The sequence below is a fragment of the Pithys albifrons genome, chromosome 12 (genome assembly GCF_047495875.1).
Source record: "Pithys albifrons albifrons isolate INPA30051 chromosome 12, PitAlb_v1, whole genome shotgun sequence".
NCBI lineage: Eukaryota > Metazoa > Chordata > Aves > Passeriformes > Thamnophilidae > Pithys > Pithys albifrons.
Window position 1 is genome coordinate 9,717,057 of NC_092469.1, and position 20,913 is coordinate 9,737,969.

A 20,913-nucleotide genomic window follows, 5' to 3' on the forward strand; every position below is an offset into this window, starting at 1 on the left:
CCCTGAATACAGAGAATTCACACATGATTTATTTAGAAGCAAAGAAAAAAGTAACTGTGTTAAAAACAAGCATCAATTAATCACACTCATTAGCAAAACAGGGATACTCCATAGTACTCTGTGAAGATTTGTTTCACTTTAAACTATTACAAAAATTACAATACTGACAGTTAAGCCAATACAATGCTATTTTTTTGCTGTACTGAAAAAGTTGTCTAACCAAAAAGGAGAAGAAGAGGAAATTGCTCTAACAAAACTCTTATGATTCTGACTTTAAAATTTTGCAGTGGAATTTATTTATTTATATTGAAATAAAGTCTGTAACTAAACCCTACTGCAATTTCTCAAATCTCAGAATGCTTTGATTAACTTGATAGCAAGTCTTTGAATTCTATGGCTTAGAATACAAATACCTCCAGAAACACTCCAGAAACTAATATCCAGATGAAACTTCAGCAGATTGCAATCCCATATTTTCTTATGTGGCTTTTCCTTTGTCTCCAAATTCTATTCAAGAATTCCTTATTACTGTTCTATAAAGAATTTTGATTAACTTCCATTAAGTGACTAATTCTTCAGATGTTATATTTCTGAGTGGTTGCATTGATGTATGCCAATTACACCAGCTGACAAACAGCCACTGCATGACAAAAGAAATCCATATTTTTAATGACTCCCTTGCTGTCCTCCATGTACGTGTGTATGTCATGACTCACAGCTTTCTACCATCTGCACCTCTTCCTTTAGATATACGCGTTTTGTATTATAAATTACTTGGCTGTGAGATATCTTGACATTTGACATAACAGCAGGGCTGGGGGGAGTGTAAGTGCTGATCATTAGATTATTGTTGAAGTATTCTCTCCTTTCCTCCCCCTGCTCCCTGCGTTCCCTGGAGACACAGGTGTTAATAAAATCAAACAAAATGAAAATGGGTAAATTATTGCAAGCTATGAACACCTACATTGTGCCATGCCTCACTAGTTTCCAATACCACCTCATTCTTGAGACAACCAAAGAAAAAGATGCAATTTCATCCTGTAGACTGGGTGGTATAAGGAAAGGACAAAAGAGACAAGATATTGCAATCCAAAGGTCAGTGACCCACTCCCTTGTATAATTATAGCATTTCATTTATATCCTACCGATCTGTCTTTGAACGGTTGATAGTAAATTAGTAGCTAAAAAAAGGCAATTTTGAAAATTCCTTAATAACTGGTAACTGAGTTCTAAACCTGGAGCATCACATAAGGAGGTGAGCACAAGTAATAATTTGCAATTTCTTTCCTAAAAATAATTTTAAAAATACTCAAATACTTAGATCTAAGTCTGTGTCTCACTGCTCTGTTTAAGGATCTTGAAAACAGATTTAATACTTATTCTAAACAACAAGTAGATTTTGTAGATCTTCAAGGATTTGAACCATTCTTGAGTGTAATACACATGCAATTCAATCTTCCACGATGGATGGACTTTATACCTTTTTAAAATGTAAGCAGAATGATATTGTGCTGCATTCCTCATTTCCCATGATCAAGCACGTACTGAACTCTCCCACTGCATTCTCCCAAGGTTTCATGCAGTAATAAAACCTGTGTAAGAACATTAATGCTGAACTTTTTGCTAATACATATTAACAGCTTATACCTAGGTTTGATGATGGCCCATCTTTAGTAATGAGCAAAGACCACCATTTTAACAGCCTGCTAGCTGCTGCTATGGGAGCAGTATTGTACAGCTCTCTGCAGTGTCATCTCCTGTACAACCAGATAAGCACAGTAAGAAATAAATTCTAGATCTGTGGAACTGATCAAAGAATCACTTCATCTATATCCATTCAGTATATTGTGCAATGCCAAGAACGTACCGGGCTCACTGTCTCTGACACAAAAATGTCTCATACTTAGATGCAAGGTACTAAAATGCTATATATTATACAATTCTGTAGGAAACCGAATAGGAAATAATTCTCTCTTAAGGGCTGGGGGAGCAGAAAAAATCAAATACTGTCTGTTAAGAACACTGAACATTTAACTATTAAGGCCAGATAATTCAGAGAGCTCCAATCCCTCCAATGGCTGGCAGCCAGTCCCATGTCACACCCATTTCATTTACATTCTACATAGTGACTAGAACATTGAATTCAAGACTACAACTTCTTAGAAACAACCTGATAACTTTGCACTTGAAAAGCTGTCTAACTGTATTTATTTCAACTAGACCACAGTAATTAATATTTATGAGGATGAGTGAGAGAAGGATGCTCATAGCAAAAAGGGGATGGTGAAAACACAAGAATGTGTGAAGATGCCAATGGGACTGAACAAATGGCACCTGAGACATGCACACAACAGGCCCACAAAGTGAGAAAGGGAGAGGACAACAGTGTATATGTGGCTGCCCATACACAGAAGTACACAAATACCTCTTGTTGCACTTTGTTCCACATGTAGTCCAGGAGGAATCTTGGTACTTGTAGCAAATGCATTTACCACCACTTATTTAATGTGTTTATTTGACTGTTAGAGACAAGAGCATCTGAGACCTCAAAGTCACAGTGGCTGTCATGTGTTATGTCCTTCAGTGGTAAGTACTAGATCTGTTACAGGTTTTAAATGTGCATGTGTTGCATATTTCTGGATTTATATCTTACATGAATATGACCAACAAAAGTGGACAGAAGAAGAGAGCTCTGGAAAGAGCTTGTCAACAGTATTTTCAGGTGAAAAGAAATGAAAAATAGGTGGGTTTGATCTGTAGAATGTGAAGTGTACAAAGTACAACAGTTAAAACAGAAGAGTAGATACTTTGAGCTCATTAAAATTTCTTTTGAAGATGAAAGTCATTAGATTTCAATGAGACCTTGGAGCAGAAGCTCACATTGACATGAGAATATTTAACCTGTAGTCTACAGTGCTTCAAGCAACTGATAGTATGATAAATACTTGCTTGGCAGTAGTAACCACATAGAAGGAAAAAAAGGATTACCCTAATCAAATACAGCCAGTGTGGTGCTGCCTGTCTCTGTGCTCCACATTTCATCCTGAAACTTCGCAGTTATAAAAACGGAAATCCTGAGTTCTTAAAGAGGAAATTGTAAAGGATTTATTTTCCTGCAACCTTCAAGAAAACTTTGATAATATTCAGGGTCAGTCCTTCAGCTGGCATGATCAGCATGGCTGTGTGGAAGTCAGTGGATCACTGCCAATTTATAGCAGCTGAATGTCTGGTCTTACTACAGGGATAACCTTATGTTAGAATGTTTTCCTCTATACCTCTACCTTTTTGTGTGTTTGGGTTTTTTTCTTTAAATTAGGATCATTAATAGCCTACCTGTTTTTCAAGGTACAAGATTCACATTTTCATATTAGTGAGTTGCATTGGTGATTAATTCTTACTCATATTTCAGTATCAAAACAAAGTACAAGCCAGGACTGTAGAGTGCCCTACATGCATTCTTTATATGTGGCAGATAAAAGGGAACTCTCTCCACTTGTGCTCAGAGCTGAAAAAAGCCAAAACCTGATGTTAACAGAGGCCTAAAGTAGAGATAATAGACCTTCCTGGAGAGGCAGAATGAGCTTGTCTTGAACAGCAATATGCATGTTAAACACTGTTTTACAGTTCATTGTTTCGCTGTAAAGACTTGAGAAGGGGCAGAGAAGGGAAGACAGTCACACAAATAAAGGCTCCATGCCATAAGGCAGTGGCAAACCCAGGATTGCTCTTGCAGGTTATCCCACTGGACATACAGTGCCTGTGCAGTCAGGGGTGAAACCACCATATGCCCTTTGTCACAGGAGAAGATGACATGTCCATAAGAAACCATAGGTAATGATGGTGGGAAAAAAGCTTCAAAGCATCTCCTGTAAATCTTTGTACTTTCCTGAACACACAGGTCCTGAATGCACATTGCTCAGGAATGTTGTACCAAGCCCTCCTTGCAGTCCAGGCAGCATGGCCCCTTCTGGAGTGGTATTTTATTTGCCCCCTTAGTAATAACAGCTTTACTCAGCTTCAAATTTATCTTTGACCCAACAGCAAAACCACACAAACCCAAACCAACCAACCTACCAAATTAACAAAAAAACTCCAAAATCTTTTTTTTTAATAACCTCTTTCAGTAAAATATCTCCCCAAAGTCCAATTTAAGTAAGGTTTGCTGCAAAATTAAAATTTAAAAGCCACATTTATTCTTTAGAAAAGTGGTCAAATACTCCAGAAATTGTGGTACCTGCAGTTAAGTTTGAAATTTAGCGTCTTGGATGCACAACTGAGGCATGTGTTCCCCTAACAGTGCCCTGTCAGTAGTGCAGAGTTATAGTGATGTATAGATCATTGGAGGGGAGACCGTTTGGGCTGTATATTGCCCATTATTTTCCAATTGCTGTATACAAAACCAATGATTTGAACTGTGAATAAAACTTGATAATTAGAACTTGACAGAGAAGACTTTTGGAAAATCAGTTTTTAATTTAAATGAGAAAACTCCTGTTTAATTTAAAATAATTCAGGCAAATGGAATGCTTTTCTGAATATACTCTAAGATAAGATTGTTTTCCAATTATTTGAGAAAAGAAGGGATGAAAAAGGCTAAAATATTAGGGTAGACTTACATAAAATCCTCTAAACACTGTACATTTAAGATCCCTACCACAAAATATAGGTATTTCTTTGCTGGTTTGTATAGTCCTACAACCAGACTGTCTAGGACTAAATCTGAAAACAGAATTCAGGCACGCTGTAGCATTTAATGTTTAGAAAATCCTTTCCCCATGTCGTATTCATAATCCTATTATGTTAAATTTAGCTGGTCAAATTCTGCTCTTACTTGTACTTCACATCTGTCAACTTGGAGTGTGCAAGGCATACATCAAGGCAGCATTTAGCTCAGCACAGCAAGAGATTTCATGTCTGCAATACATTTTATCTTTTGAAAGCCATACTTTTCCCAATAATAAACATTGAAACAAAGTTCCCCAGGGTCATGCAATCTGCATTCTTTCCCACTCAGCTGAAGATGGAATTAAGGAGCTAAAATGAGAGAAATATTGTCATTGGGTTATGTAGTGTAATGTGCTTGAATTCATTTTTCTGACACTTCGGACACTTTGTTTAACATGGAAATCAGCAGGAGCACACAAGCTCTGAGTGCTTCCAGGTTGAGAGCTGGTGAGGAGACTGAGCTGTCAGCTGAAGGCCGTGTGTGCCACCGAGATGACAAACTCTCAACAGCACAGGCTGGAGAGGAGCTGGTGCCTGGTGGCCACAGACCTTTAGCAGCTGTAAAACAGTAGCACTGCAGGCAGCTACTGGCCCTGGCACACAACAGCTGCAGACATCAAAGGGAATAAAGAGGAAGGTGGAAAGACTGAGGTAAAAAAGGAATTCTGTCTACACTGTTTTTATGGAGTAGATGAGTTACTTTTTAATTATATAAACATATGCTAATATTATCAGTTTGCCTAATTTTTGCAAACGAATATTAAAAATGCTTGCAAACACAGACATAGAGCACTAATTCCTCAAGTATTCTACAGGAGTCCCTGAGGATTAGTCCCATAAAAAATACTGGGTTCCATGGAAGAAGATGACACAAAAATCTCAGGCAAAATTTTAAAGATATTTTCCTCAGATAAGTAGAAATCACCAAAGCAAGTAAACTTATATTAAGTAGTATTTACTGTCATTACACTGTCTTTGTTTTCGTACACTATGTGCATGGAAATAGAAATCACAGCTGCTGAGTACCCAACATGAGTCATCTATGAAGGTGACTTAATTTTTTCCTGACCCTTTCCAGCAGTGAGCCAAAATACAAAACATACTGATAAAAACGCCAGTTTATGCCTGTAGTGTACACACTGTGGATGTTCTGGAAGGGCACAAAATGCAGTACTTTCTTTTAGCTTTGTAACAGAGGACATGAGTTATTGGCAATGTTGAAACATACAATAAATGCTTAAATTGACAGTTGTAATGGCTGTAGGGAATCAGATTTTTGTTGAAATTCTGTTTTAACTGGTCACTAAATGGGTAAGCAGTGAAAGAAGGGTTCATACTGTCCAGCTTTCAAACATATGCACAAAAGACCCAAATTAGACATTCTGAAGTGGCTGTCTGTGCATTACACAAAGAAATTTCAATCATTTTAGCTGAATAGGTTTTTTAGTTTGATGTGTTCAATGCTATCAGTTGAAACACTGAGATTTAAATTTTAAAATGATATTTCACAGATGAAAACATTAGTATAGTTCTATCAAAAATAGTATTGGAATGCACATACATACAGCATTGCATACAATGTCAAATTCAAACAGAAATTAGAAAATATCAGAGTGTGTATTCAATGGCTTGTTTCCCAACCTTATTCCCATGAGAACCTCAATCAGAAATCATCAGTTCTGTTTTTCCAAACTGTGTTTTTCCAATTCTAATTGTTCCTAATTCTTCATGGAAGCACTTTTAATTCAGTTACCCAGTATAATATAGTACACATAATATTTTGCCAGAGACAGCTCCTGCAACTGCCTTTGTACCCTTAGGCTTTGTGACTTGACGTCATAATGGCCTTGATTTATTAGAAGATAAACCTTTTCCAATGCTTTTTCCTTTTAAATAGTGAACTGTAAATAACTTATCCAATATGAAAAATGCTACATAGCTCCTTTGAAAATCTAATGGAAATTGTCTATACTTATATCACCCATTGCAGAATCCTTGTGTTGATGCTTTTCCTGCATATGTGGAACGTGTAGAATGTAACCTGTCTGTGTACACATATTTCTGTGTTGGTCTGCTGAGACACAGAAATTTAGGTTGGGTGCAGCCAGCAGGTCCCAAAACATAGAGATTATTTTGCTGGTTTGAGGGCTTGTAGATATTACTTAAATATTCCATGACATAACATTGCAGTTAAATATGATTCAACCATTTTTTATTACTGGCAAACCTTGAGTTATTTCAGTTCTGTGGTTTTGCTGGTCCAAACTTCCTGGCTGTCAAATCATCACTGAAGAAACCTTGCTGCAAAGCTTAGCTCCAGTCAGTCCTCATTTTCTGTCAGCAACAGCATTTTCTGCCTATTCTTCCATGTTGGCCTGTAAAGGCCTTGGCATATCTTGATGTCAGCAGCCAAGTCAGGATGGAGAGAAGATTGACAGCCATTCCCCATGACCTTTGTGCTTAGATCTCTAGCTCTGACCATGTTAAACTCAGCTCCTCAGCCACCGGGCCTTCCTAATTACTCCACTCCTTTCTCATCCCTACAGGCACCATCTCTAGCACATTCTGCTATTGAGCCAGCTCTGTTCCACAAGTCTTTATTTGTAAGTTATGATCAAAGCTTGTAGAACTCAAAAGCCTTTTTCTCCCTGACAGACTCAACCAAATCACTTTTCCAGGCTTGCCATTCCTCAGAGCCCTGCCATGCTTTGCTACCACCAACCCACTATGCGCAGAAAGCAGTTAAGTGCTTGTTACTTAAAATTTTTAAGTGTTAATTGCTTAGTAATGAAAACCTTAATTGATCAGAGAGCAAACTTCAGCTGCTGACTAGCAGAGTTCGAGTCCTTCACAATAATTGAAATCATTAATATAATATTTTTAAATGCCCTTAGTATGAAAACTATTTTATATCCAAGTGTGTGAAGGTTTTGTTTCCAGGATTGAGCAAAAAAAAAAGTGATTGAATTAGCAATTGCTAATTTGAGATTAAATAATATCTCAGTGTTCATCTTAGAAATTTCCAAATTATTAAAAATTGTATCCCTCATTCCTTTATTTCACCTGATTGTGTTCCCAGGTGAATGGATCCTTCTTAAAGAGGTATTTCTCAAGAGAAAGGTACTCAGTTTCCTCCTAACCTGGTGTTCAGGATGGAGATTCTTGTGTTCTCACTTTGATAGGTTTACTATTGATTGCCAAAGCTACTGTCTAACCTGAGGAACTTTTCTTACCTTCTAAAGCGTATTCTGATTTAAAATTTCACAAATTCAGAGGAAATACCACCAGAAATGAAGCAGCTAATTCCCTGTATATTCTACTCTTTTACTGCAGGTGTTAGTGGAGCTGAGTAGAGATGTTTAATGCCATGTTACTTGTGAGACACTGGATTGTACGGGATAATGAAAAGGAAATAAAGACAAACTGAATTCCTAGCACACCATTAACTAATCAACTAGAAATTGGATTGGACTAAATTTTTCTTTCTTGTTTTTAGAACTTGCAAAAGAAACATCATGAAAACATACAAGACAAAGCACCAAGTCTATGCTCCTCAGCATCTCTTAATTGTAGTTAGTCCATGTTCAAAATCCCAACCCATTTCTTTAAGATCTCTTCTATGTCACAAGAGCTTTGCAGAGGGTTTGGACAGTGTTCCTAAATACAGAACAAGCATAGTTTCTTTTGCTTTTACCTTCAGGGCCACAATATGAGAAGCTTCTTGCACTCTGATGTTCTGTCACTTTTTAATGCAAACTCTGGAAGTTCACGGACACAACGCTGCAAATCTGAGGAAGATAAATCACAGTTACTTCAAGCCAGCTGACAGCAGTTTAAGCAGCTGCAATCATCAACCACCAAGGGAGTTTCTTCTTTTATCTTACTAAATGCAAAACTATACCAGGAACTGGTAATATCACTGGACTATCAGGAGTCCTGCTTTTACATAAATATCAGCGAGCGGTAAGTAAATTCTGTTGACGAAATGTAATAAAACAAAGACGGTTTCAAATATGACCATTCCCTGATGCATTCTGTAGCCCAGTCTTACTCACTTATTGCATGCTGCTGAGATTATAAGGTTTGCTTTTATCTGTCAGAAATCAATATTTCAAACATCGGATAAAAGAGGAAATTGAACTGGGAATAGGCTGAAGTGCTGTAAAAACTACAAAGCACAATTATCAAAAAGCACTTAAAGTACTTAATAGGACACACATATAAAAATGCTCAAATTAATGTCAGGGAACTATAATGAGAACTTTTTCTATGCTTTTTGATCCAAATGCAATGTAATTCGAGTGCAGCCTGGTCAGTCAATACAGTTTTCAATTTATATGAAACCCTAAGGATTTCTAGCAATCCATTTGCTAGAACTGAACCATTACATATGATTGGTTAATATTTCAATTTATTGAAAATACATTATTTTGTGTAAAGTGTTTAAGTTGTTGAGGTTTAATCATTATAAACAGTTATGATAAAAATAGATCTTTGGATAAACAAAGACCTTACAGTCAAGCTTTTAATAAATACTAGTATAACTAGAAAATTGGATTGTAAAAGGAATAGACATAAGGGAAAACTGCAGATATTGGGTGGGGAAAAGAGAGGGAAATGTTGTATAGAATGGATCTTTATCAGCACACATTAAGCTCAAAGGGACCTCTTTGAAAAATGTTGGAAACCATAGTTATTTTATGCAAACCCCCCCCATCCTAAAACAAACAAACAAAGAAACCAACCAACCAACCAACCAAACAAAAACCCCCACCCCATCTCACTATTAACTTTAGTACTTTAGATTTGTATATTCATTTATCATCTTTAATGCTATTGAGCTGGAGGTCTTTACAAAAGTATGCTCGATCAGAAATCCTAACCTACACACCACATTCTTAGTGAGGAACAACAAGGGACTCTTGGAAATCTTTCTTTGTGAAAAGTTATTCTTAACACTTTTATACTTTAACCATGACACTTCCCTCATATGACGGAACCTTGACTTAATCACAACTAAATTGTGCCTCTAATTGGAACTCCACCAAACTGCCTGGACTATGGATCAGACTGTGGTTTCCACTAACAGACAAATTTTCACTACCCAAACGTCTTCCCACCACCTTTCCTCACTACAGTTAATCCAGTACAACCTCCTGGTTAGCAAACCTCCTTCCTCTGTCAGCTGGGCTAAGTCTTCTGTTACTTCCTCTGCTTTTGAGATGCAAAACTGAATTTCAGTCCCTAGAATCCTGATTTGGGTCATAATTCACTGCTTTAAATTCATCCTCCCTATCCTTTACATTTTTTTATTACATCTTTCCTTTTCCTGATTATGTCCTTATTAGTCTCTCTCACACCACCCACCAATATATCTACTTTATTCAGCAAAGAGTGACACGCCAGCTTTCTGTGTCATTCTCCTTACTGTCTTTATGCCACTTCTGTTTTTTCCCTGCTTGTTTGATACGACTTGATGTTCATAAGTCACTTTGGAGGCCCCTTTTCAGTTTTCACAGCTTTTCTGAATAGCTTTTACTTTAGTACATGTAAGAAATTCTATGAGCTCCTTGGATTAAGTTGCGAAGTAAATGCCAAAAAAACCACAAAAAACAACCCACAACAATATTACACACAAAATACTAATTTTATCTTTTGTTTAATAGTAATTTAAACACATAAACAAAGAGCAAAATGTGCAAAAATAATGGATACACATACACAAAAAGGAAACTGAACAAAAATCCAGAATTTCATCTGTGAAATACAACATGTAGTTTGCCATATCCCAAAGTGGCATTTATATTTTCACAGTTACACATTATATAAATCATGTAACTGCTGTTTGCTGATGCAGTTGGATAAAGCCAAAACAACATGGGCCAAACCCTTGAATCCAAACTCTGAAATGTAACACAAAAGTTTTGTTTGAATAATAGAAATAAATACTGAGAGTTGGGACAAGTCTACCTGCACCATTTCAGGCAGCAGTTGTTTAACCTGTTTCTGCAGATTTCCAAAGACAGAGACTTCAAATTTTCCCAAGCAATATATTTCAGTGCTTTATTATCTTATTATTGTAAAATTTGGGTTGTTTTGAGGTTTTTTTAAGTCTAATCTGAACCTTTGATACTATAATTCTAGTCCTACTTCTTGGCCTATTTTTTGTGATACAGGAGAGGTTATAGTATTGCATTTTGCAACAAATTTGACTACATAAACCAAGTTAAGAAGCACAAAACAGAGCCAAAATTGTCTTATAGTAATCCTGGTCTTGTGTATGCTAAGCAAAATGTAACATGGTTTAACTGAGGGAAAGAAATGCCCTGAAACAGAGTTTCACATGTAAAAACAGTGTTGGCAAAACTGAAAATAAATAGATCACTTCAGCTGGATACTCTATTCATTTGAATGGTGTCTTGAGTTTTTAGATTTCCTGAACCAACCAGAGTCATTTCCTAAATCAACAGAACCATCACAGAACCTTTTCCAAGTAGTACATATTTCCAAATAACAAAGCAATAAAAATTATTTTGTTTAAAAAAAAAAACTGAGTAGAAAACATACTATGATCTGGTAAGGTAATTGTAGTTATGGCACTCATAATTACACAATGCACTTCACAGAAGCTTCTTTTATTGCACCTTATTGTATTTTTCCTTCAATTATTAAATTCAGAGGCCTAACCTCAAAAGAAAACGCACTTGTCTTTACATGCACTTGAATTGTTACTGCCATTTAAAACTAATCAATGTTTTCTTTAGTACCATAATAGCTTATTTGCAAAGCACCTCTTTAAGAAAAATTTACATGGTATTCTGAAAGTAAACATGTTTCACATTCTAAGAAAAACACCCAATAAAGGAACAAGGGCTTCATTCTCATCTCAAAGTTCAGTGCAAGTAAAGTGACTTCAAAAGCTTAAAAATTTGTGCACAGAGGGACTTGCTACTAGAATATACCCCCCTGTTCATGAATAATACAAGGAAAAACTATGCATTGTACACAATCTTTATATCCCTAGAGAAGTCTAGGAAATTAATTTTCAAGAGCCCAGCATATGAACATATTCTTTCATTTATGTTAAGAGGAAAACAAACAGTTAAAATCTTATTGTTAACTTGTGTTTAAATACATATTCCTTAGAAATATTATACAACTCCTGACTTGGATGTTCAACTGCATAAAACTTACAGGACACCAAGGTCTCATTGAGTGGTGGAAAGCCCAAGATATTTCAGTAATGTCAGTATATGCACAGTTTGACACAAACAGAAATGTTCACACCACTCTCCTCTAGGAATATAAGTGAGGCATTTAAATTAGTCTCCGTAGACTTCAGAAGGAGGTCAGAGAAACAAAGTCAAGTGATATGAGTACCCCTAATGTCTCAAGATCTGCAGTTCTTTAACACAGAGAAGTTTTAATGAAGGCAAACCAAAGTTTGTACAAAACTCAGAAGCAGCTTTTGTCATTTCTAATAAAACATACAAGCATCTACTCCTTTTCTCAGCAGATCCACTGCAGTTCAAGCTGTGCCTGTTTTCAAGTATACGCCAACCCCCTGGTGCCAGTAGGGTAGCAAGTCTATCTGGGATGAAAGTTATAGAAACCAAGCTAATAGGGAATATAATAATTGAATATTTGTAAATAGAAAACGCACTGAAATGCTTATGCTCAGAACAGAGGATTTGACAGTTTGTCCTGTGTATCTTGTTTAGCTTTACACTGATACCTCCCTGTTGTAGCTCTGCAGAATATTCAGTTCATTTGGGTCACACAGCCTTTTGCAGAATGAGAGTTCTGTCTTGGTGACACCTTCTGCTTGTGCTTCCAAAGTCTTTACCCTTACTTTGAGCTACACACTGTTCTCAGTTGAATGTTACTAACAATAGTAGTGGCAGCAGGTGATTTGCTTTCCAATTTTAGTCACAAAGAAGATGCACTGTGGGGCTGCTCTTCAAAGCTTTGTAGCTTTGGAAATATGTCTTAAAATTTCACAAGAAGTTGAATGCCTTTTCTAGCAGAGCTGCAGCATTAACTGGGCATGCATACATGGGTAAGTACAAATAGCACCAGCAAAAGGTATAATAGGCCTTGTGGGCAAACAATTGTATTCCCCTTCTCCTCTATAATCTGACACTATTACAAATGTAACGAGCAAAACTGATGTATTTAAAAATAAGGATGTAGACTTTAAACAAGGACAAGTTATTCACCTCACCAGACAGTTTGCAGAGAGAATTGCTTACCTGTGAAAAGTGTGGGGTCCAAAAATTCATGTATTTCAAAATGAGCCTAGAAAGAAGAAACAGACATTAAAACATTTGCAAAGTTGCAATTAATAAAATAAGCTGTGTTGAGGAATACAGAGGATCAAGCTTTGCCAAAAGGAAGAGACAGAATTGTAATTGAAAGCATTGGACGCAGGGACTGCTACAAAATAATGCAACACCCTATGCCAAAGCATTTGCCACCAATTTATTTGCTCCTGAAGACTGAACAGACTGAAGTCTTGTTCCTTTCCTAAATTACATGTTTTAGAACTAATCCTGTAGCCTGCAGTAGGTAGCAGATGCTTTATAAAGTCCCTTAGAGCAGTCACCTGTTACTGCTGGTTATTGAATGGCACTGCTTTAATGCTACTGTAGTTGCCTCCACTATTGGATAGTTTCTCTCACAGGTTCATGTTTTCACAAAGCTTTCCCTGTGCTTCAGACCTGCTTCCAGTGTATTACATTGGCTCCAGTTGGCCCAGTCTAAACCAAGCAGTAGCTGGGAGATATTTTCTGTACCATTTGTCCTAGGTGGGCTTTACCAAAAGCATGATTTCTTTTTCTTGTCATCTAGTTATTGTGAGATCTCAGCTAACAAATTTGTGTATATGTTTTTAATATTCTTCACTGTCAGTTGTGTGCAGTACAAAAGAAAAATTTGCAGTTTATGACCAAAAAAGCTGTTAAATTATATAACTAATTATTATCTTATTCAGAAGATAATTCCGTTTGCAAAGTTAGAAACATATAAAAGTTGCAGTGTAGGAGAATAGGATTAAGAGAAAGAATGGAGATGACAAATTTTCTATATATTTTCTTATCTAGAAATTGCCAAGAAATTACAATATCAGTGATCCTAAAAATCTGAGGTAAAGCCTCATGCAATTAAAATGAATTTAATTTTTGCTGAGCTTAATTTCTTCTTTAATGAGAATGTTTTTCTTTTTCAGTGATTATTTCTGTGAACATGATTTGCAGTAGTTTTAGAGAAATATTCAGAGAACAGCAATGGGAAAACTTACTGATTTCAAGAAATTCAGGGGACTTCACTGAATTCAGTGAAGCTGTTTCAGATTTCCTTTCACTCTAACTGGCAATACATTTTGGTTCATGTTCTTCTACAGCATCAAAAATCTACAAATCAGTGGCCATAGTATATGTAGTACTATTTCCTGCACAAGTTTTAAATCTTATTTTTCAATACGCTTGTACTTGTAAATTTGAAATCTACTATATTTATTATCTGGAATGCACAGCCAATATTTTGCACTTGCAATCTTGAAAACAATTTAAGAGCAGGCAGCAGAATAATTTTTTATTTATCATTTCATTGTATCTAACTGGAAATCATATGTAGCATCTACCACATATCACATGTACTGTTCCGTTATAGAAATAAGTTCATCCCTTGATTTCCTTTTATTAGCCAAGATTATCTTTCCAGCTGGTCTTTAATTAAATATTTCTTTAAGGATCATTAAGGAATTATAAAAACTCTTCACAGTTCTCACTGTTAATCATAAGCACTTCACTCACAAGGAACTATAAATCTGAAATTTGCCTTCCAGTTTTGCTACAAACCCTTTTTAGAATAATATTGGAAAAAAAAAACCAAAATCACCCAACAAAACCACCTTCATTTTAAAAATAGAATTTTCCATTAAATTAATATAAGATATTAAAATAATAAATATAAAATAATCAAGAATTTACTTAGAAGTTGATTGAAAAATGAAAACCAAGATTTTTCCATTCTTCTTCATTGAGGTAAAATAAAGGCAGCTCAAACTTATAGATTAATCCCTCTCTTTAAAGAAGGTAGAAGGTGGTGATACAGTGTTGGGTAGATGCACAGTAGTAATGGATTATGCAGATTTTCCTCTCCTGGGTCACTGTTATGAATCTGATCCAAGACAGCAATGACGAAATGTCAGTGTCATTTTATGGCTTTTAGCATGAAATCCTGACCCCACAAGGTGAATGGCAGAACATCAGTACTGCCAGCATTTTCACCTTTTGAATCTCGGGGGTGCAAAAAGAATTAAAGTCTGACTCAGCATGCATTGACTTTAATGGGAGTTATACTAAGTTCAAGGTGCAGATTTTTAAAAGTCCTTAGATGCTGCTTTGCTCATGCTTTAATAAGAGCTGAGTCCTTCAGATGATTCAGACACTTAAAACCACAGCATTAAAACTCTCAACTTTTATCCTCAAAGTCAAATATTGTGATGACCCCGCCCCCACTGCACTGTCTGCATTACTCTGCTCCACCAACCCGAGCACTGGACAGGGGCTCTTTCACCACATTTACTCACTTCTCTTGCTCCTTTCTCTGGAAGCCAAACCTCTGTCCCATATTACACAGGGTTCAAAACCTCCTGCATTGCCATGTTTGTGGCTCTGCATTCTGTGTAGTCAACTTACAGTCAATTCCTACCACGTTCACTGCTCCAAAAGGGAGGTCTCTGTAGCAGAGGAATAGTGAGACTTTGTGTCAAAATAACTAAATTAACAATGAAGGAGAAGTCATTGAACATGCTTTCTGGAGTGATTAATTCAAACAAAATCCTTATCAATTCCCTGAAAACAGGCAGAGGTGGCTTGTAACTTTATTTAATTTCCTTTGATAGTGGTTGTTTTGTAGGAAAGACATTACAAAGCCACTTTAAACCTAACTCTGAAGTCTTGCCTTTTTGCCCACTTGAACACGTTTGATTCTGAAATGGAAATAAGAATAGAATCCAAATGAGCTGTTAAATTTTAAATGTTTACTCAAAATGGAAACAAATTTTCAATATTAAATTATTTTTTCGGGCCCTCCAAAAAATAATAAGGTACACAAAAATAAAAATTAAGTCTTGCTGTAACATGTACTTTCCAGATATATTTCACTTGCACAAATGCACAGTTCAGGCATGTGTTCCTAAAAGTATTTAGCTATGCTGGAAACCACCCAGGAATTAAACTGGATAAAGCATGCTGAAGAAGTTGTTGGAGGTTTAATTACCTTTTCTTTTTTTCTCTTTAGTGGGAGTTCTGAATTCTGGAGGAGTAAAACTCCAGTCTCTACTGTATTGAAATGATATTTTTTTAGCACTCCAATCATTGTCTCTACTTGACTAAGACATTTCTGTGCTAAAGCAGGTGCATTTACTTTTCAAGTATTATTTTACTAATCAATTGAAAAATTACCTCCATGAATGACAGAAGTGCAGACCTTTGGAGTATTTCATTAAAAGGAGCAAACATTAATTACAAATCCAGTCCAACCTTTGCAGACATAAATTATGGGACAGATCTATTTTCTCCATGCTTAATTGCAAGCAGTGACTAGCTCTTTAAATTATTATCTCCAAGGCATGAATGAAATTAGAATGGATTTGATGATATTCTTAAGGCTTATTTGTATCTAAATAACTTGGCCATGCACTGTCTGGAGATCTAAGGAAAATTGGGTGAAACACCTTTGAGCCTTTAAACAGAGACTAAGTTACCATGAAAAAACTGGGAGTTGCAAAATGGAATTAGGACCTTAAAGTCTTTGCAGACAGGGAGGTCTAGTTGCACATTTAACAATTGGATGGTTAATTTTGTCCAAGTATCTTTCTTCTAATCTAAATTCTAGAAATTTGAGGGTTCTGTAATTTTCTGAAGCATTCACATTTCAGGCAGAATTTTCCAGGCAGTATCTTTCCTGAAAGTTAATATTACATTTCAAGAAAAATAACTGTCTTCCTGGTGAAGTAGAACAACCTTCTTACAGAACAAATTTTGATTTTATTAACAGCCACAGTGCTGGCATGTTTGTGATCATATCAAAATCTGGCAGGAAAATAAATGAGTAAAATGCCCTTAGATGGTCCATTAAAAACTGATTTTGAATTAGGCATGTTTGTTGATACAAATTAGAATTTCAAGGACATTCAACAATGGCCAAATTTTCAAGTGATCTTTTCTCCTGATTAATACATGCTTTTACAACATATTCTCTAATTGTTATTTTGACTTTTTTACATACTGAGAATGAGCATTTTTTTGTTTGTTTGTTTCTGTTAGCATAGACTTAAAACTCAAGTGAACAGTTAGGCTGTTTTTCAAACTATCTTTTGGCAGTAGGTTAAGTCAGAAACACTAAATTCCCCAAATTTTGAAACAATCTCTCTCTCTACTGCAACTCTACCTATACCAGTTTTATTACTCCACCTGTTTTCTAAGGGAGAAATATTCAGCAGTTACTATTTATGATTGAATTACTTAAATTATTTTCATGTAGTAAAATGCCCTTTAAATTTCTAAATGAATTTTTGTTCAATAAGTGACAAAGAGGAGAACAAATTTAAGAATTGAATATGCATAAATCTTAAATAAATAAAAACCAAACCATTTTAAAAGTCCAAGCATGAGTCAAAACTGATCTTGAAGTTTCTGAGTATTTAAAATATGTAGAACCTCTAGTCCTTCTCTCTTTAACATAATTTAAACATTCATTCCCACGGCAAATAAATAGCATTTTATACATGCAGAGAACAGAAGGTGCAGTTTACTACAATAATGAGCAACAAACAGAGAATGCAAGGATTATTTTTAATTAAATTATAAAGATGGAAACACATATTGTTGTAAAATATATTTTTAATGATTTAGATTTTGCATTGGAAATTAAAAACTTTTTTCTGTAAGAGCTATGTTCCTTATACACCACACAGGGTGTAAACAAGTGAGTCCCACAATACTCCATGGGTACTGCCTGACCTCTGCTTTTACTACCCTTCTACCACTGAAGTTAATAATTTGGCACTGCATACTTTAAAGAAATAGATAAAAAAAATAGATAATGACTTGCCTTGAGTTCAATTTACTTGTGTCATGATACAGTAAACACCAAGCTGAGTTTTCATAGAATTAATTATTAACCTGGGAGAGGACATTATCTTAAAATGTGTTTCTTCAGCTTTGGTACATTTCATGAGTACAGTGGTAGATACTTTAACAGCAATTTCAGATACACTGAAGACATAAAGAGATCCAAGTCCCCCCTAAAAGTCAAACTCTTCTCACCTTTTAACTTCTGGATATAAAGTTGCCATCCACCTGCTGCCAGAACAGGCTCTGAAAGCAGAATAACAGAAGCTCTGCAGAGCTGGATTGTTCAAGGTACAGAGGAAGCACAGCTCGTGCAAGACACTGTGCAAAGAGCAGGACAGGGTACCTATAAAAGGGAAAGTCTTCTGATATGATACTGATATTTTTTGACATTTTCTACAGTAACAGACTTCTCAGGTTCATGGGCAAAATGTTTCTGGTACTGAGTTGAAGACTCTGTAACATTAGAGAGTGTCTTGGAAAAAAAATTTATTCTGCTGAAACATTAGAGATTGGTTCAAAAACTTTGGAAATACCTGGTCCAGCACAGAGAAGACTTCTTGGGCTTTCATATCTTAGGAGAGGGAAGAGGGAGAGAATCTATTTGCTGGGATTTTGGAAGTATTTATGTTCCCTTTCTTCTTCATAGTATTTCACTTTAATTTAAAAGTGAGGAGTTAAAGATTGATCTGGAGCTTGGGAAAAGCATTCAAGCAGAGGATCACTGGGGACAGAGTGAACCCTTTAACCATATTGCTTGAGAAAGTAGTGCTTAGCAATATATTCCTGGGAATTATAATATCATAGGTAACCTATTTGCTCTGGAATCTAAATCAGAGCATCACATTTAAACAACCTGCATCTAAAATAAAGGTAAATATATTAGGAGGATCTCCCCACTTACACAGGCCTGAGTGGAATGCATAATTTTTAAGAGATCTGGACAAATTCCTTAAGGTTACTAGTATACCAGTCTAATCACTGAACATTGTGTCCTTTATATTTCTTTAGAGAGAAAAACATCACTAATAATTATTGGTTTTAACACCTTGCAGCTTATATATAGCTTCTCATATAAGAAAGAAACACCTTAAGCACAGTGAGAATCTAACATGAATATGATTTATAAAATGTAGAAATGTCAGAGCAGAGAAGGTAGGAAATTAATTAAATGGGAGTTTTAAAAATGAAGATACTTTCCTCATCAAGGTGATAGAGTATGTACCTTTAATCAACAGCTACTTTTTTCCTTCTGAATACAGAATTGCAGACAGAACTTTGCTTCAAATTGCAAAAATTGTGAATGGAAATATAGAGAAATCATGATTTTTATTTAAATATTAAACACTGGCTTATTACTGCCTGTTTTAGAGTAAAAATGTAGGCAATTGCTTAGTCATACATTGATATGCACCAAACCAACATGCATTAATTATAGCTAAGAATGAGTGTGAGCAAAAAGACTGCTGTGAGTCAGATTCCAAGTCACAGAACCTGCAGTACAGCTCCTCCAGCCCATGGGCATTACAGCCTTTCTAACGTGGGCTACAGCACCTCACAGAGAGGGGTGCACCACACTGCAGGTGCCAGTCCCAGAGACCTCGGGGCTGAGGACAACCACATGGCACTAATAAGCAGTTCAAGCGCAGCTCCTACATCAGGGCTACAGCACGAGTCCGGCTGCCTGGAGGACCCAGGAACACCTCCAGACTCTGGTGCAAGCACAGTCTGCACCCCAAGTTCCCAGACAGACAGGACCCCAGGGCACACCAGTGCACCTCCAGCCCGGTTTCAGTGCAGGTAAACAAGTTCATGTCCTGGACATGGAGTACCACCTCCTGTGACCACCAGCATGACTGAGATTTGCTGGGCAACTCTACCTTTTTTCTACAGAAAAGATGGACCTGTATGGACCACCAGGGCCCCCAGTGTGACCACTGCTGTGTAGGAACAGAGAAGTGCCTGGACCCCCCCGTGGTCCCCAGGCAGGAAGCACGTGGCCCACCCTGCCACCTGTGCTGGGATTTCAGCACAGGGCTCACAGAAAAGCTGCTCACCCCTATACCTGCTGCTCTGTCTACACTGAGTTACACAAAGCTGAAAAGGCTGTAAATGTGTATGACATTGGGCACCACAAAACCTGATGATACAATGACAAGTTACGTGCACAGTTCTTATTCTGCTCATTTCTCTTCTCTTTCTCCTTCTCAGTCCAACAAATTACAAAATAACGAGTAAGAGCAGCATCAATGTCAGCTCCACTCAAATGAGTGTATGGAACAGGGTAATGCGTATGTTTAGTAATTCTGAATTGAGTTGACTCCTTGCTGTGCTACCAGTTCACTTTATCTTATTCCAACTTAGTTTATTCTTGTGGTTTTAGTAGAAATCTGACATGGAGGAACAAATTATTTTTATAATATCCACTTGAGCTACTCCAGTATTAACCATTTAAATACTCCGGTCACCTGCAAACTCTGAGCAACCTTGTGGCACGTTGTGTAATCACTGTGGATTGAACTCTTGAAGGATAAAGACCCAGAATGGTTCACATAATAGGTCTTGCTCTGTCCTTCTCTGACAGATGAATATGAATAACAGTTTGTGTTGGCCAGAACAACCAATTCCAGGTGAATTTATGTCTGTAATGGGACATTTGCCATGACAAACAAGAAAGGGATGTAGCTACATGATTTGGTACACTCTAGTCAAAAGTGGAATACCTTAAATCAAAAGTTTCAGTAGGCTTAAATGTTCCTGCTAACCCCTCAAGTAAATCTTCATAACAGTGTAATAAGCTAGAAATTTTTGTCTTCTACCTTATTGAAAAGTGGGTCAACACTAGGAAAAATAATATTGGGAAATAAAATTTGCCTGGGATTAGTTTTATGTAAACATAAAACCCCCAACTTCTCAGAACTCACACGAAAAACATAATGTAGTTAATATTAAATACAATGATTATGCAACCTATTACTTTTACAGTTTGTCCTCCTGTGTCCTTGATTTCATCCCTGTTTTGCTTATGATTAATGAATTACTCACCTTC

At 36.4% G+C, this 20,913-nt stretch overlaps 1 long non-coding RNA gene across 2 annotated transcripts in view; it reads right to left on the reverse strand.

Annotated features, from left to right (window-relative positions):
• LOC139677462 (uncharacterized) overlaps window positions 1-18,192 on the reverse strand; it is a 33,201-nt gene extending 15,009 nt beyond the window's left edge. For both annotated transcript variants that reach the window (XR_011698874.1, XR_011698873.1), the window contains exons 1-4: window positions 18,060-18,192; window positions 15,317-15,466; window positions 12,978-13,023; window positions 8,420-8,513 (exon numbers count right to left, since the gene is read on the reverse strand). This is a non-coding gene — a long non-coding RNA (uncharacterized lncRNA). The remainder of the gene's footprint in view (window positions 1-8,419; window positions 8,514-12,977; window positions 13,024-15,316; window positions 15,467-18,059) is intronic.
• Between the last annotated feature and the right edge of the window lie 2,721 nt (window positions 18,193-20,913).